The sequence below is a fragment of the Triturus cristatus genome, chromosome 2_2 (assembly GCF_964204655.1).
Source record: "Triturus cristatus chromosome 2_2, aTriCri1.1, whole genome shotgun sequence".
Taxonomy (NCBI): Eukaryota; Metazoa; Chordata; class Amphibia; order Caudata; family Salamandridae; genus Triturus; species Triturus cristatus.
In genome coordinates, this window is record NC_140582.1 from 647,533,441 (window position 1) to 647,552,878 (window position 19,438).

General features: G+C 45.2%; 1 long non-coding RNA gene across 1 annotated transcript in view; it reads right to left on the reverse strand.

Moving 5' to 3' along the window:
* LOC146862611 (uncharacterized) overlaps positions 1–19,438 on the reverse strand; it is a 312,838-nt gene that overhangs the window by 127,400 nt on the left and 166,000 nt on the right. Inside the window, exon 2 of the long non-coding RNA XR_014978490.1 lies at positions 765–873. This is a non-coding gene — a long non-coding RNA (uncharacterized LOC146862611). The remainder of the gene's footprint in view (positions 1–764; positions 874–19,438) is intronic.

The following is a 19,438-nucleotide window of genomic DNA, read 5'->3' on the forward strand; positions in this document are numbered from 1 at the left end:
GCACAAACACTTTTGCAATGGTTAGCAGAGGTAAAGTGCACAGAGTTCTAAAGCCAGTAGAAATGAGGTCAGAAAAGTAGAGGAGGTAGGCCAAAAGTTGGGGGGAAGACCACCCTAAGGCTGGTAGTTCTAACACTATTGATTCCTTTTCATAAATGGTCCTGTGAGACATTTGCTATCTCCATTCAACTAGACAAACATTACACCTAAGATGTCACTCTGTATGGGTTCTTTTCCTACCATTCACTATGTAGTTATCATTATGTTTTATGTTATCTCAAGATGCTTGCTGAGGGAGTGGTTCATGAGACTGAATATATGCTTACATCGGTGTTGGTTTCTTTTTCTCTTGATGTTGCTTGTTTTTAATGTTAGCTGGAACTCTGAGGTCCCTGCCAGGTGTTACCTCAAGAGGAGGCATTGAGACCTGACTATTGCAGGTTAGGTTTAATATTACTAATTTCCTTACCATTTAACTCTATGGTTACCACGCCTGATGAGCTTGGCTGTTTTCTCATTATTTAATTAGTCTTAGGCCTTATTGGCATAGTGTATGGCACTGATGCTCTTTATCTCTCATTGTGGCTTGCCATGCGCTTGGTCCCCCACTCAAGAGGCCTTCTTTCAAGCACATGACCAGCAAACAACGCAGGACTTGAAATCTTGTGAGATCTGAGATATTGTGATTTTGGTGGCCTCTTTTGGGGCACTGACTCTAAAGACGATGACAGAAGCATTCAATGCGACTGACTTTATGATTCTACCTCACAGAAGGATCTCCCCACTCCCGATTCTAGGAACTCCTGCTCCCTGCTGTGTGGAGGTTCAGCAAGTGCAGCGGCTTCATCGGACACCCTTGGGTCATAGGTCAAGCTATACAAGTAGGTCTGAAGCATGTTTGCATTGTCAGCTCAGTAAATGGCACAACATGTGCTGCAGTCTACGGGTTTTTTTAACGTTTCCATACTGTTTGTGTATTACCTGCACAATATACTATGGCCTTACTGGGAAGTTAAATATTCCAATTAGGAGTTAGTAAATTTTACAATGTTTTAGGGGTCAGAGCATATACACTGGGGACTGGACAGCAGTGCCCCAGTGTCAGAGTAAAAAAATAGCAGCATCAGTCCTGAAAACATGGGGTTGACCACACATCAAGAGGAGCTTTTTTTAAACACTTGATGAAAGCTAACTGTCAGGATACATATGGCACAGAACTAATTCTGAAGGTTTGTGAGCGGCACTGTTGCAGGAAGATTTATTGAACTTTTTGATCAAACAAATTTGCACATCCCTGCAGGCCAATGGCCCTTCATTTCGGACTTTGAAACGGACATAGGTGATGAAATGGGGGGCACACTATCACCCAACAATCACTCTTGAACATATCCAGATATCTGTTCTTTGATAAACAGTGTACACAACATGTGACTGATGAATTATCCAACCCTGATGAAGTCCTAAGGGATGAAACACGTTGGCTGGGTGAGGTGTAAATTTGTTTGATCAAATACTTCAATAAAGGTGGATTTGAACTTGCGTACCAGGATCCTGAGGAATTTAATTGAACTTTTTTGATGGATATATATGGACATTATACTTAATGAAACTTTTCCTGATGCTCCAAATGGAGCTATATTTATGATACTTTGTATTCTTCTTTTCAGTTGTTTTGGTTGGTATTGGATTGTTTGTGGCTTCTAAGCAGTGGGGTCACGAAAAGTTGAGCGTAGTCAAGACTTACATTAATAGCAGAATACACTAGTGCAACATCCAATGGCCCACTCTGCTATTGCATATTTCTGCTAACATTTTTCAGGGTATTACTGTGCTCCTTTGACTTGTTTACCAACAAAAAACACATTAGTCAAAAATTTATTAGCTGTAGTCTGTGACCTCAGTCCCAAGGTGAACTAGCTTTAGGCACTCAAAATGAGCTGAGAAATTCAGACAATAAATGTAAAAACTTTTATGCTTTATTTCTTAGTTCTTAATTGTTCTTCATTTCTTGGTAGAGAACAACAATTGATTGATAATCCTCCAGTAAGTGAATGTATCAATTGAACCTATGATAAGAGCGTTTAAAATCTATTTGTTATAACAATTTATCATTGTGTCCCAATCCATTTCCGAAAGCCCTGGCCCTTTCATCTGGGGTACACTCAATCAAATCAAAATGTCCTGTCATACTTGATAGCGATGTTTCTTGGGAATCTCACGTATAAAAAATTGCATCTCCTCCAGCGGGTCTCAAAGACTCAAAGACTCAAAGACATGTCTCCAGCTGCTGGAAGAGACAAATACATCCCACTCATTGTGCCTCTTTGAGACACACTAAAGGATGTGCAAATGTTGTCTACATTTCCTCAGGTGTTCTTTTCAGCTATTGTATATTGTGAATTCACACCATGGTTTTCTGGTATGCTTCAGATCAACATACTGCTGATCTTATTAGTGTCTTTACTTCCCAACTACGAGCCCCCTACCATCAGTCGTGTTTGTATATTGGGAGACTCCATTGGAGATACCCTACTGAGGAGTGTTAAGTTATTTCCTTTTTTTTTTTATACATTTTTATTTTTGCAAAGGGTTCAAACACAAAATATACAAACAGAAAATCCCCTATTGCATACTTTTTCGTATTCATTTCATTTTCCCTAGGGGGGTAGTATTAATACAATAAAAAATAACATTAAGAAGAGCTAACTAAGTGACAGTGAAAAACAAAGCAGGAAAGAAATAATTAGCAACTTAATCCTGAATCATACCATGCGAAATAGCATTAAAGTTTCGTAGTGCCTTAAAGCCTCTAATTTTAGCCAAAGCTTTTTCTCGTGCAAACATTTTGATAAAAATACTCCACTACTCCATTACATTACATGGCTTTGGAGAAATCCATGCCCGGGCTATAGTCAACCTAGCAGAGACTATAGCTATAGCCATTAAAGCCTTCTTCGCTCTGTTAGCATCATCTCTGTAGCCTAGCATTATCTCACTTGTAGTAAAAGTCACATCTAATCCAAGTCGATTTCTTAATGCATTCCGAAACCCTTGCCAAAAGGTCGTTAACGTTAACATAGGGCACATACCAAACATATGAACAATATTTACTCCATATACCCCACATTTAGAACAACACGTCTTATTACTTGAGTGCTGCGCAGTTACTTGCCCCCATCTAACAATTTTATCAGGTGTGTAATACAGCATACATATGGTTTTAAATTGTTGAAGCCTTAAATTAATAGACCACACTGCACCTTTTACTGTAATAAGTGCAGCTTCTAGGGCTGTGACAGATATTTCCTCCCCAAGAGTTGCACTCCATTTCTCAGCTAAAAGACCAATAGGATCCGGTCTTTCCAGGCTGAATATTTGATAACCAGTACAAATTGATTTTCCCTGAAAAGGTTCATGAAAAAAAGTCAATAGTTGATGGGGTTCCACTGCCTTGAGTCCTTGTGATCTCAAGAAATAATCCCTAAATTGGAAATACTGATAGTAGTGCTGCTGTGGTAGAGAAAATGAGTCTTTCAACTCTTGAAAAGTACAAAAGCCCTCTATCTCATATAAATCTCTGAGTTTATCTACCCCAGACTGGCCCATTGTTTGGCTATACTATCCTGAAAAATGTCTGGGAGAAGTGGGTTATCCCACAATGGGCAAGTATTAAAATAAATCAGCAAAGAGTACGTATTAGATATTTCTCGCCAGATTATAGCTATGTCCCTTAGGGTCTTAAAACATACAATTTTACTGTAATTAGGGTCATGTGTGCGATAAAGAAATCTATTACTATCCCGATTTAACAAAAGCCTATGGCTAAAGTCTTGATCCTTACTAGAAAGAAGGCTACGAAGTCTGCTCGTAAATGAAGCCCAATAATATAGTTTAAAATCAGGCAGTACAAGACCACCTTGACTAAAGGGGTATTTTAAGAACTTAATAGCCCGGCGTGCCCACCTATACCCCCAAATAAAACTACCTACTATCCCGTCTAATTTCCTAAAGATCAAATTCGGCAATTTCAAAGGAATAGTTCTAAATAAATAAAGAAACCTAGGAAGAATTGTCATTTTGACAATATTGCATCGTCCGATGATACTAATGGGAAGCTTATGCCAATTCTTAAGTTTCCTGGTAGTATCGATCAAGAGCGCTTCATAATTTAATTTAATGATGTTTTGGATCTTTGGAGTAACATGAACGCCTAGATATATAGTTTCCGGGCAGTGTCCCATTATTGGGGTTTCTGGTGTATAGTTCAACAAAATCTGAGTTTTGTCAGTATTCAATTTGTAGCCAGAGAAAATACCAAAGCTAATGGGCTCCTGATTAGTTAATTCTACCGACTGCATTGGATCTATCGTAAAGATTGCGATATCATCTGCATAGGCATTAAGTTTTAGCTCATTAGGTCCACATGATAATGGGCAAATACCCTTGTTCATCATAAGAATTCGGATAAAAAGTTCAAGGTATAAGGCAAACAGCAGGGGGGATAAAGTACACCCCTGTCGTATACCCCTATTTATCCGAAAAACCCTAGACTGTAACCCCTCATACCTTAGTTTGGCCTGGGGTGAGCGATAGAGCGCCTTTACCCATGTCAAACGCTTTTTCTGTGTCTAGAAGTATCATCCCTAGTGTACTCTTAGCTTGCTTGGCCAAATCAAATGCCATAATGGCAGTTTTAATATGAATAGTTGTATCTCTTGCCTTGATAAAGCCATGCTGGTGCCCCAAAACCAATTTTACCATAAATGAAGAAAGGTGATTGGCCAAAATCATAGCGAACCATTTAGCATCCACATTAATAAGTGAAATCGGACAGTATGATCCACAAGCTGCTGACGGTTTATTCATCTTTAAAAAGAATACCATATTTGTGTTATCCCATGACGAGGAACCGCCCCTGTTTCTCCTATTTCTTTAATCACTCTTATAAAAAATGGGGTTTAGATATTCTTTAAAAATGTATAAAATTCAATCGTGATCTGATCTTAACCTGTGGCCTTACCCATAGTAAGAGAAGCCAAAGCTAACCATGTATCCTCTACCAATATCTCCTGCTCCAGTTGAGCAGCCTCCTGAGCTTTTATGGATGATATCCGTGCTTTATCTAAATATTAAGATACCTCCCCTAGTTCTACTAGATTTGAAGGGGCATATAAATCTTTGTAAAAAAAGAGCGAATTGCTCCAGAATCGCCCTAGCTTCCGTGTGTATCACATTATCCAGTCCTTTAATCTCAGCTATCTTATTTTTGGATTTTTTATCGGCGATTTTATAGGCTAGTACTCTCCCGACTTGTTCACTATATTCGTTCTGTTCCGAGCGAAATTTATTGAAGACCACTGTTGCTCTTTCCTTAATAATCTCTAATGCCTTCTCCTTTGCTTCTACTAGTTTAAAATAAATTGATAATTGATCATCATCAGGTCTTCTAACAGATTGTGCATGAGAAAACTCCATTCCAATTAGAGTCCTCAGAGTCTCCCTAACAACAGCCTCTTTTGCTTTATTTTTAGATGGTATGTATTGCTGAGTAATACATCTAATGGACGCTTTGATAGAGTCCCAAATCATGTGAGAAGAGGCAGAACCAATATTAAAACTTAAGAATTCAGCCAAGAGTTTTTCCATATGCAAAATACACTTCTCGTCAGATAACAGATAGCGTGGAAAAGAAAAAAGCTGCCCTGCATTAACAACAGCTGTTGGTCGAATTGTTAATAAAAATGGGTTGTGATCTGAAGTGACCTTCGGACAAATCTCCATCTTTGCTGTATTCAGAACTACATTGCTAACCCAAGCCATATCCAGTCTCGAGTATTGCCTATGTGGACAAGAATAAAATGTAAAACCCAGGGAATCTCGCCAAACATCTTATATATCGTGCACCCTTGCAAGTTCCAATATTGAATTCCTTACTTTCCCCATCCTCACAACAGAGCATCGAGAAGTTGTGTCTAAAGTCTGATTAATAATACAATTGAAGGCTCCCATAACTATTAGAATTCCCTGGAATTCGAGTAGATTAAGCATCAGCTTATTAAAAACCAATGGGTCACGCCAGCGAGGAGGTCCTCACCGTGAGTAACGGTCGCGAGGTGGAAGTCCGGGATTCTCCGGGATGCAGTTCTAGAGCCGCCGCGGGGGCCCCTCAGGCCGGGAGGGCCCCGGGAGCCCGAGCGGCGCAGCCAGGTGGCTGGCAACGAGTCTGTGACGGCCCAGCGGAGAAGGAGGCGGCAATCTCCGCAGAGACATTGCGGCTACATAGACACTGAGGTTTTTGTTTTTCTCTATGAGCCCTTTGTTTGGCCCACATGTTGTTGATGCTCTGCCGGTTGCGGAGCAAGTTGATGAGGTTAGGAGTTCGATGGGGCGGGGTCTTGGTTACTTTCCCTGGAATTACCCCGGGTATGTGGGGTTCCATGGTTGGGTGCTTGTGGGGGGGGGATACGGGAGGGGGGGGGGGTGCGAGGGGGTCGGGTGGGGGGGAGAGGGTACCAGAGGTAGGCTGCAACGAAGTCATGGGGGGAGACCGGGGAGAGACAGTGAGAAGTTAGGAAGGGGTCCCGGGGGGGGTGGAGGACAGGCGCTGAGGTCTTGCATCGGCGGATCTTACAACACGGGGTGGAGAGGGGGGTCTACACTTACTTAAGATGGTGACGTGGGCTACATGGAACGTGAAAGGCCTGAACTCGCCCCAGAAGAGGCAGCAGGTCCTGAAGTACATCGTGGATAGGCAGGTCAAGGTAGTTGCGCTGCAGGAAACGCACCTTACAAGGGAGGATGTGGGTAGACTCAAGCATAGGGCTTTCCCACAGATTTTTCACTCAGCGGCCGCCACCAAACATAATGGAGTGGCGATATTGTTCCACAGCTCGATGCCCTTCCAGGTAGTGGACTCACAGAGAGATAAGGAGGGGAGATGGCTCATGCTCAAGGGGCGGCTTCAGGGCCAACTGTGCACCATCGCGGTCGTGTATGCTCCGAACACGGGACAGGCGGTGTTCACAGCACGCATGTTGGGGTCCCTGGGCGGGTTCGCGGAGGGCCCCATCATTCTGTTGGGGGACTTTAATTGCCTGTGGGATGGTGCCCTGGACGGTTCTCACGTGGCGGGGGCGAGATCATCAGTATTCTCCAAACGAGTCAAGGACCGCTTCGATTCACTCGGGCTGCGGGATGGGTGGCGGGCTCTTCATGAGACGGCAAAAGACTACACTTTCTACTCCCATGTCCACCGAACCTACACTAGAATAGACTACATCTTCATTAGTCAGGCATTAGTGGGGAAGGCGACGGGGGCGCAGATTCTCCCCCTTTCGGTCTCAGACCACGGGATGGTCTTGTTGGAGCTTCAGTGGGGGGAGCGGAGTCGTGGCAGATGGTACTTTCCGGGGGCCCTCCTGCGCGACCAAGTGCGGAGAGTGGAACTGACCGAGGCCATAGGGGAATACTTCCAGGACAACCCACCTGCCGACACCTCGCATCAAAATACTTGGGACGCCTTCAAGGCGGTGATGAGGGGCAAATGTATCCAATTACAGGCGTCGCTGCGGCGACAACAAGCATTGGAACGGGAGACACTGGAGGAGGAACTCAAGGGGTTGGAGGGTAGGCACAAAGATAAACCCACTCGCGATCTGCAGCGGCAACTCACGGCGGTGAGGGGTAAATTGCGGGCGATTTATAGCGCCAGGGCAGAATATACCTTACTGAGGCTGCGCCGCGCGGGGTATGAACAGGGGGACAAGGTGGGTTCTCAGTTGGCCCGAAAGCTCCGCATTCAGCGGGCAAAATCCTATGTGGAAGGCATTCGGGTTGGGCCAGACCGAGTCACGCACGAGGAGGCGGCGAAGACCAGAGCCTTTAGGGATTTCTATGGTGAGCTGTATGGGGGGAACCCGCTGGCGCACGACGCGCAAACGGCTTATCTCGATGGGGTGGAATGCCCCCAGCTGTCGGCGCTGGATCGGGACAGGCTGGACGAACCTATCTCCGTGGAGGAGGTGCGAAGTGCCATAAAGCGTCTCAAGCTCCACAAGGCACCTGGGCCCGACGGCTATACCGCCCACTTTTACAAACACTTTGTAGATGAGCTCGCCCCGCATCTGACGGCTCTATTTCGAGCGGTGGCGAAGGAGGCGAGAGTGTCCCAATCAATGGCAGAGGCGGTGATCACGGTCCTGCCTAAACCGGGCAAGGACCCTCTGGTGTGTGCATCATACCGCCCCATAGCACTTCTGAACCTAGATGCTAAGCTTTACTCCATGATCCTAGCTAGCCGCCTGGATGACCTGCTGCCCCGATTGATCCATCCGGATCAGTCGGGCTTCATTAAAGGGCGTCAGACGCACGATAATATACGGCGTACCATCCACCTTATCGAGAAATCATCCAGATTTAAGATTCCAGCGGTGCTAGTGGGTTTGGACGCTGAAAAAGCGTTCGACCGCGTAGATTGGCCCTTCCTCTTCTTAACCCTGCGAAAATTTGGATTCGGGGACGCTTTCATGGAGATGGTGCGAGCCAACTACAGCCATCCCTCCGCGAGAGTGGTGGTCAACGGGACACCCTCCGCGCCCTTCCAGCTGGCTAGAGGTACTAGACAGGGGTGCCCGCTGTCCCCTCTGCTTTTCGCCCTCAGCATAGAGCCACTAGCCATCCGGGTGAGGGAGAATGCTTCCATTAAAGGGATCCGATTTGGAGGGGAGGACCACAAAATCTCCCTCTTCGCGGATGATATTCTGCTGACTCTGGGGGAGCCGCAAGTCTCTCTACCCGCGGTGCAGGAGGAATTGAGAGACTTTGAGAGAGTGGCAGGGTTCAAGGTCAACATGACCAAATCCTACATACTCAATCTCACACTCTCGAGAGCGGAGGTGGCCTCGCTCAAGTCCCAGACGACGCTCTCATGGGCCCAACACTCACTACAATATCTAGGGGTGCAGCTGACACCGACGGTTTCGGGACTATATGGGGCCAACTACGCCTCAGTATTGCCACACTTGCGGCAGGAGTTGCGGCGGTGGACGCCCTTATACATATCTTGGCTGGGGCGAATCAATGCGGTAAAGATGATGGTACTGCCCCGGATCCTTTACTTGTTTCAGGCCTTGCCGATCCCGCTGGAGAAGGCATTCCTTCCGCAGCTGAAGACGTTGATTACTCAGTTTGTATGGCAGGGAGGGAGGGCCAGGCTCCCTTTCACGGTGCTTCGGAAACGCAGGGCGGATGGAGGGATGGGGCTGCCGGACTTTGAGCTATACTATCAAGCGGCCCAATTGCGGGTCGTGCTGGAATGGACGGTGCGGGAATCGGAGAAGCATTGGCTTCATATGGACCGTGCGATAGCCGGCAGGTCCATCTGGGACCTGCTGTGGAAACCAAGGGGAGATAGACCGCCGAATGCATATCTTAGCACGCCAACGCGCACTACATTGGAGGTTTGGGATAGAGTCACGCGGAGGGAGGGGTGGACGACATTCCCTTCACCTTACACCCCGATACACTTTAATCCGGCCTTCGCCCCAGCCAGAGAGGAGGGTCCCTTTGATGGGTGGCGAGAGGGAGGGTGTCTAAAGCTGGCGGATTTTTTCGATAAGGGGGAGTTCCGCTCGTTCCAGGACTGTAAGAGTGAATTTGGGGTCCCCAACAGTGAGCAGTTCCATTATTTGCAGCTCAAACACTGGGCCACGGCGCCGCAGTACAGGGAGGCGGGCTGCCGGAGCCTTACGGATGTGGAGAAACTGGTATTGTCACGGGCGGGCTCAATGAAGGGGGCGATTTCGTCTCTATATGAGATACTGCTGACTACACTACACACACCCAGGGCCAGGCATATGGAATTCTGGGAGCGTCTCCTGGGGAGGGAGGTCACTGAGGATGAGTGGAGGGGCCTGTGGCGGGACATTCCTAGGCATAACTTGTCGGTAGGCTTGAGGGAAGCTCACTACAAGACCATCTTTGATTGGTACCTATACCCCACTAAATTGGCTAGGATCTTCCCGGGGACCTCTGCACTCTGCTGGCGGGGATGCGGTCTCCTCGGGGATTTCAAACATATCTGGTGGGACTGCCCTAGTATTCAACCTTTCTGGGCTGAAATTTTAGCGCAGATTAAAGAGATTTTGGGCTTTGAACCGCCCGGGGGCCTTGCTCATGTCATCCTGGGTCTTCGGGGAGAGGACTGGGAGGAAGTGTCCAGGGGGGATAAAGCTATATGGTGGCTCTGCGTGGGGGCAGCTAAACTCACGGTGGCAGCGGCGTGGAAGAAACAGGCTGCTCCCGCTCTGTCCCTGTGGCATGCCCGCCTGTGGCGCTTGCTTTCGATGGAGCGCTTGGCGCTGTGCTTTAGGGATGATCCCACGGCCTTTGAGGAGTCTTGGGGATCGTTACTGACCTTCTTGTCTAGGGGCCTCCCGTCAGCCGTCATCCCGCCCGCGTGGCGGAAGTGTGGAAATATGGATTTTTCTGGTCAGTTATGTCCCCTATCTTGGACCCCAACGGTTCCATGTGCATGTTACAAGTACATGTATGTTTCCTCCAGTTCCAGTTATGAAGACGCAAATACATGTGCGTCCACCGTCAACATGTCCTCTGTCAGATCCGCCATGAATAGGCCGGATATTCCATTCCTAAGTACGAAAGGCCACCGGCTTTATATGGTTCACTTATGCCATTTTACAGTCCAGGCAAGTAGGCCCTGATTCTGTCATCAAAACTCTTCTTGCCTTCTGCCTCTGAAAGCTCGAGTCTGAGCCTGCAACTGTGACCATGAACTTTGTCTCATTCTCTGCGCGGCTCACGAAGCCTGACATCAGCCTATTCTCTGCCAAGAACTGTATTTCACCTTCGAGTTATCTGCTTCGCCCCTCAGCCGATGCATTCCTGCCTAGTAGTTTAAGTAAACATTCTTCCAGCTACCGAGCAAAAGGCCCGGCTTCTCTGTCCTCATGCAAGTAATTCATAGTCCTGTTACCATGGAATATTCCTACCCCCTCGCATTTAGTGTAGACACTTAGACGCTTGTACACGCACGCACAGTCAGTATAGAATAGATTCTGTCCGAGAGTCCTTCTTTTGTGGATAACATAGTTCTTTAAACATAGGATGTTAGATATGATTTGGGATTAGGTTGACTTGACCCCCCAGACTTCTTGTCTCCACATGTAGAGCTAAATGTCAAGTCCCCTTCACCCCCTAGTTACACGTCAATTACACGTCATGCTGCTGCGCGCGCATCTATGCCAAGTATTATCTTATAGATCCACCTATATATGACATCATAACCAATTATGTTCCTTTTTACTCCTTATTACACCCATTTTTGGTTACGCAGATAAATCGTCATTTTCCTTATCAATTGTTACGCCTATTGCATTCGCTTCATTGTAATGTATGATCTATAAAAGTCATTTCATGTCAATAATGTATGTACTTCACTTCCTGAACCTCCGTGGTGATGGAACTTGGAGCAACCGATTATAATCGTTCATTGGAATAAAGCCCATTCCGAACCTCTAATACCACGGATTCTGCCTCTCATTTTACTGAGCTATTTTATTATGTTTCTGTATCAAATTAAGTCCAGGTAAAGGAATTTTATTTACCACATGAATGGCGCCCGAACAGGGACACTTTCTCATCTCACGCGCCGGCGGTGAGTTGCAGGCCCGGTCTCCCGCCACAGCTGGACGGACAATAACGCGTACCAGCAGGATTTCCTGTATCTCCCTCCGGTCAAGCGGGGGCGACTGAGACTGCGATCAACACCCAGACGAGGCGGTGAGAAGTGCGAAGTATCCCGACCAGAGCCTAGCTGAGAGAGCAAGATCCGAGGTATACAGAGGCCCACCAGTTTCCGAAGTCCCAAGTCGAGTCCAGTTTCCGACGAGTCGAGTCGAGTCCAGTCCGGTTCAAGTTCAAGTTTCCGAGGCCTTCCGTTTCCGAAGCTACCCAGTGAGTACCATTACTGGGGAGGCATTTCTGACGTGCACATAGGTTGTGCCGGTCAAGACGGGTTTGGGTACACAAATCCGGTCTGCACTGTTTTAGCAGTGTATCTGTACTGTTTAGCAGTATATCAAGTATTCCGAAGTATCTAGTTATTGTCAAGAATTAAGCGTGGTGATTAGTTATGCAGACGATCATCATTGTTGTTTCAGTTAAAGGTTTAATGTTTTAATGTTTAATGTGTTTAAAAACGTCCTGCATATTGTGGTATGAATGGTTGTTCATTATTGTGCTTTTGTATTAAGTGTGTTCAAGATTAAGTATAAGGTCAGTTCTCAATATGCCGTTCTTTTCGAAATTAAGACAGATCACTACTAGAAAAGGGGTACTCGAAGAAGCCGTCCCTATTCCTCCTAGGGACACTCCAGGGTACTTCATGTATCATAAACATGACTTAGACGCTATATTATTTCTTGATTTATGGGTAGACTACACCAAGGAATTACCAGAAAGTCAGAGGTGGCCCACAGCGGGAACCTGGGATGCAGAGTGCATCATGAAAGTAGAAGAAGAGTTAGGGAAAAGGAAAGTCAGACAGTCACAGAAAGACGCCATTGAGTTATGGCGTAAAGAATCACATAGACGTATGGAAAAAGCACGTAGACAGGAAGAAAAGAATAAAGAGAGTTCAAATAAAGTTCGAGAAAATCTATTAATTGAGGAAGGTATCCGAGTGAAATCAGAACAAGTAGACAGACAAAGAAATGCCCTTATGAATGGTATGTATCCCCTTCTGGCCGAAGGATTACCTAAGGCTACTCCAGAGATACCGAAAGACTTGCCAACCCCATTGTTCCCAATAAAGGTACATCCTAAGGGGCATCCTAGAACCGCAGAAGATGTCTTTCTTTCCTCATATTTAGATGACGCAGCTCCCGAGTATGCTAATTCCGCCCCACATAGACCGCATACCAGGGAGGTCCAACGCCAAGATCCAGTACCCGTATCCCTACAGCAACAAATCGAGTCACAAGTTCCGGCAAGCACATCTGTTTCTGCATCCGCTCCTACAGCTACTTCTATAGCTGTGTCCACACCTATAGTTGCTGTGTCACGTTCAACGAATCCTTTCACACCCGACACCCCAGATGGGGCCACGGGAGGTGCTACCAATATTTTTTCTACGCCACCCAGAATGAATAAACTTACTTTTCAAGAGTCAGCACACTCACGTACACCCAAACTCATAAGTGCCCGTACGCTGAAGGAACTTCTTATAGATTGCAGATATGACCCTGTGCCCGGTAAAGAGGACGAAATGACCCTGGCATCATTGCGTATCAGACGAGCCGCAGTGTATTTAGGGAAGTTACCAGGAATGACTGCGCATCTAGATAAAATATATCATTTTGTCCAAACAGGGCGAGATCCAGAATGTATTAACAGAGCTATGGAATACCAGAAAGTAGAGATACAGGGGGAACTGTTACGTTTCCTCATAAATTGTGTGATCAGAAATCAAGACCGACCGGGGGTAAACCCGGAAGCAATGCAAATTCTTACCAGATGGAGTCAGAATATATCAGAAGGGAGACATGATAAGCAAAATTGTATAATAGCCATGTGCCGAAAGATCCGTAAAGAAATAGAACGCCTACACGAAGAAAGATTAGCGGTAGACGAGTGCGAACAAAACGAGGAAGAAGGATCAGGACTGCCCACAGGACAGTCGGACACCATAGCCTATGTAGGTAGAGGAAGATCTTGTAATAGTAATAGATGTCTTACTGACTCGATACGTCCGATATGTCCAGATAATAACAGGAATTTCCAAATACCTATAATTAATATAAGGTCTAACGAGCATTCGTTCCAAACCGCCGACAAACTACTCCGAGAACGAAGGGGTTATCATTTTCTCGATTCTATGGATGAACAAGATTTAGCCAGGGCGGCTGTCCATTGGGTGGACAGTCCCGGAAAATATAGTGATGATACAGTAGTACGCACATTTTTGAATCTCACCCCAGATGAACAGAGGTTAGTTGGGATTTATATGATTCAACAACTCATTATACTATATCGGAGTCAGCGTTCGGACCCTGGTCCCTTACCTGACATATTGACTGAATTGCTTATGAATAAATGGAGAGGTGCAGGTACTAAATTAATTAAAGAAATTCTAGAATCAAGAAAGCAGTATATTCTTTTTGTATGCGCAGAGCATGTCTCATTGCCCGTCAAGGAAAGAACCACGTATCGCATGGATAGACAGAATCCCTTACGAGAAGTGCACCCAATAAAGGGCGAGGACAACGAGTTCAAGCGCGTATTTGTATATACGCCCATATCGAAAATAGAATTGTTAGAAATGAAGAAAGTGGTACCCAGTCATGACAAAGACCCAGCGGGTTTTCACCGAGAAATTAAAGACATGTTACTCATGGGAGAGTATACCTATCCCGACATTATGACAATATTAAAGGTATTGATGCCTGCTGGTATTTATGAGAAACTCAAGGAAAAAGAGTGGGAGGTAGGAGACCAAAAGATAGAATGGTCAGTGTTAGAAGCGGAAGAAAAGGCCCGAACTGCAGGAGCAGGACTTGGGGATAAAACTAAAGCACTACCAGGTTTACTAGTACAGGTACTGCCACGTTTATTAACTACGAAAAAGGAAGATTGGGGTACAATTTCAGCCTGTAAACAGAAGCAAGATGAAGACACTAGTGATTACTATGCCCGATTTGAAAAATGTTTTGGTATAAACAGTGGCATAAAAGCAAGTAGCGAATCATACCCACATCTGTTTGTAACAAAATTAGTGGAAAATGCCCTGCCCCAAGTAAAGAATAGAGTATTAAAATTCGAGAGTACCTGGCAAGGTAACACTCCATCACAAATGTTACAAATGTTACAGTACCATCACAATAGAATTAGAGAGGAACAAGAACATGAACACAGACGCATGAAAGACACGAAAATGAAAATGCTAGTTTCCCAGACAGTTCCAGCTGAAGGACATAAAAAGGGTATGACACATTCCGATTCAACAGGACCTGTAAAAGGGACATGCAATTATTGTAAAAAGCCAGGTCATTACGTACACGACTGTCCAGTTTTAAAACATAATATCGCCATAGGTAAAACACAAGAAAGATCACGGCCACTCAGACAAGATCAGAATGAACAAGGAGCTCTGCAGCATGCCCAGGCCATGCCAGCCGCACAACAGCCAATACAGTTTGTGCCAGCTGCACCACCGTTGCCTGTTGCTGCCACACAGACAACAACACGACAAATGTATCAGACCGCACAGTATGAATATCCTGAGTATCAGCGTTACGCATGAACTAGCCTAGAGAGGGAAGTTGACTTACCCCTTATTGAAATACCTGTAGATCAAGAAGGACCTTATGTACATAGTGAATTATTAGGCCAAGACAGAAAATTTTTACTCGATACAGGGGCAAGTCGAACGACCATAAAACGTAGTGAAGTTCCAGGGGCACCCCTCTCAGGCTCACAGAATATTTCCCTTGGTTTTTCAGGAAAACCTATTGTTAATGAAGTGTCACAACCTCTGCCACTTACGATAGGACCTCTGACCCGAACTACAGATTTATTGCTTACTAAATCATGTCCAGAAAACCTGTTAGGAATAAAAACATTAAAAGCTCTAGGAGCTATAATATGTTGTTCTCCGGAAGGAGTAAGATTGTTTTTACGTGATTTTAAAGGTCATTATGTGTCTAGAGACATGGATCCCCGACTGCAGACTTTACCTACACATCTATGGGCACAAGGCCCTACTGATGTTGGTTGCATGAATATTACACCATATCGAGTCACATTAAAGGCAGGAGTGGTGCTACCACGAATGCGACAATACAAGTTACCACCAGATGCTGTAGTGGCTTTACTACAAATCATTGACGAGCTCATTACCCAAGGAGTAGTTGTAGAAACAGACTCCAATGTATGTAATTCACCGATAATTCCGATTCTTAAACGAACAGATCCAAAGGCCCCGCCAGTATATCGATTGGTTATTGATCTGCGCGAATTAAACAAGTGCATTGTGCCACAATTCCCTGTGGTCCCAGATATCTCGTCATTACTGACAACCATTGATTCCGAAGCAACATTCTTTACTGTAATTGATCTCAAGAATGCTTTTTTCAGCGTCCCAATAGATCGGGAGAGCCAATATTTGTTCGGATTTAGTTTAAATGGACGTAGCTTTAAATTCTCGCGCGCACCTCAAGGATTTACAGAAAGCCCCAGCATCTATAGCCAAGCACTGAAACGAGAACTAGATAGTATCCACATGCCAGTTAACACTGCCCTGCTTCAATACGTCGATGATCTGCTGATCACCGCAAGAAGCGAACCGGAATGTGAAAAAGCATCACTGACAGTTTTACAATTTCTAGCCGAAAAGGGGCACAAGGTGTCCCCTTCTAAGCTGCAATTCTGTGTCCAGCGAGTTATTTATCTTGGACACTCGCTGTCCAAGGAGGGAAGGCAGCTTACACCCGACCGCATTCAGTTAATAGCTAACATGCAAATACCCAAGACACAAAAGGAGGTGCGGGCTTTCATAGGTCTCACTTCATATTGCAGGCAGTGGATCCCTCAGTACGCATTTCTAGCAAAACCACTCATTCAGTTAACCACACAGGAGGCAGCCACACCGACTGTTCTCCCTTGGACTCAGGAACATACACAAGCTTTTGAAAGCCTAAAGAAAGCTTTATGTCAAGCACCTGTCTTAGCAACACCATGTTACAGAAAACAGTTTACACTCTTTGTTACAGAACGCGAAGGTACTGCCTTGTCAGTACTCACACAGGAACAAGCAGGAGCACACAAACCATGTGCTTATTTTTCTAGTACATTAGATCCCGTAGCTCAGGCTTTGCCTGCATGCCTAAAATCAGTGGCAGCGACAGCTTTAGCAATCAGACAAAGCGATGCCATAGTGTTAGGACATCCATTGACAGTTCAAGTACCACATGCAGTAGAGGTTCTTGTAAATAGAACGCAAACACAACACTTGACTATAGCGCGACTTACAGGATACGAGCTTACATTGTTTCAGCCACATATAGAAGTCAGACGCTGTAACACATTGAATCCTGCCACACTTTTGCCAGTAACCGGAACAGACCCACTAGCTCATGACTGTATTGAAGTTATTGCTATAACGACAAAACCCAGACAAGACTTAACCGATGTCCCATTGTCAGATCCAGACCTGACATTGTATGTAGATGGTTCATGTATGAGAACAAGTACAGGAGAGTTAGTGGCCGCTTACGCAGTCACAACAGATACTGAAGTCATTGAAACTAATCGTATAAATACTTTGTCAGCTCAAGCCGCAGAGCTTATCGCTCTGACACAAGCCTGTATTCAAGCCACGAATAAAAAAGTCAACATATACACTGATTCACGTTATGCATTCGGAGTTGTACATGACTTCGGCGTGCTGTGGCGAGAGAGAGGTTATTTAACTTCCCACGGTGCCCACATTCAGCACGGACCCCTCATTCATGCCTTATTAGACGCAATACATCGACCCACTGCAATATCAATCATGAAATGTAAGGCTCATACGAAGGTTACTGATATCATTTCCCAAGGCAATGATCTAGCCGACAGAACAGCTAAACAGACTGCTCAAACCCAAACATCCGACATGACAAAGACAATAGTCCCGATGCCGACACATTGTATGACAGTTAAAGATCCTACCCTTGACGTAATTGACATACAGACACATGCTACACCAGACGAAATAAAGAAATGGACTGAATTAGGAGGGATCCAAACGGACCAAGGATGGATGATGAAGGAAAAGTCTGTGTGGTTCCTTCCTGATTCAATGGTCCAAGTTATAATTAACACTATACATAGTCCAGCACATCTAGGAGAAAAAGCTATGCTAGACAGCATTCAACACATTTGGTTCAATAAACATTTACGAGCAGCAGCCAAACAAAAAGTCCGTACCTGTATGATCTGTTGCCAGTTCAACCCAGGAAAAAGCGTTCCCGTAGAACAGGGTGGATTTCATCCTCCTGATCACCCTTTTGAAGTGCTCCAGATGGATTATATCCAGATGGAACGATGTCGAGGATTCAAATATGTTCTCGTAGTTGTCTGCGCTCTGTCCCGCTGGACGGAGGCATACCCGGTTTCAGATTACACTGCCCCGACTACTGCCAAACAGTTGGTTTGAGAATTCTTCCCACGATACGGTTTACCACGTGTTGTCTACTCAGATAACGGCCAGCCGTTCTCATCCGAATTAATGAAACATGTTTCACTTCTGTTAGGATATCAGTGGAAATTCCACTGTGTCCGACACCCCGAGGCAGCAGGTCTCGTAGAAAGACATAATCAGATACTGAAAATCAGATTGTCCAAAATATGCAGAGAGAAAGGTGTCGACTGGATAGTAGCATTACCAGTTGCACTCTTTTACATGAGAATGGTAGCACACTCTCGAACAGGGCTATCCCCGTATGAGGTGATCTTCGGCAGACCACCAAATATGTGGGGGACGCCTATACCACGCAAAATAACTGATGTTGACTGTAATATGCTGACAGATTACTTGGCTTCCTTGATGTCTGCACTACAATCTTGTCGTTCACAGGTAGCTGCAGCCTTTCCCGACAACACTGAGGTGAAACCCCATGACGTAGTTCCGGGTGATCTCGTATTTGTGAGAAATTTCGACCGAAAGACTCAGCTGGAGCCCAGGTGGAAGACACCCAAGTTGGTTCTGCTCACTACAAGGACAGCCGTGAAGATCGAGGGCCGCAAGGGCTGGATTCATTCAAGTCATATCAAGAAATTTCATGGACTATCCTCGGATATAGACATTGTGCCCTGCACTCCCTCACAGACTGATTCAAAACTTCCTTTGGTTGAAAAGACTAAAACCGAACTCTATAAAGTAAAATTGAGGCCTAGAACGTCAGACAATTTGATTGTTTAAGTCCTCTCCAAGGTGAAGCGGTTGAATTTGTCTCTGACATGTATCCTCTAGACCTGAATCATGGACAGTCGCGAAAAATGTTGAAACGACAGGCGTATTGTAAATCACTGCGTAGCCACTGTATAGTGACATTAATAATCTTGTTTTCCTTAAGTCTTTTAATAATTACTGCAAGTATATTGTTGCACATATATTACCCTATTGCCAGAAACGTTTACAATGTTACCGCAGAACATTCTTTTAGTGACCTACCGCCACATGAATTGTCTTATAGACTTGCGCTGCGCAATAACACTTTCATTAGTATGTTACATCATTCCCATCAGACTAGTAATGCAACTAATTGTTGGGTGTGTGGCCGACTCCCTCCCTATCAGAATTATGAAGGAGTCCTGCCTTTCTTTCCACATCCGTTTACACATAATGGCTCCTGTGGAGCATGGTTTAGTTTAATCAATT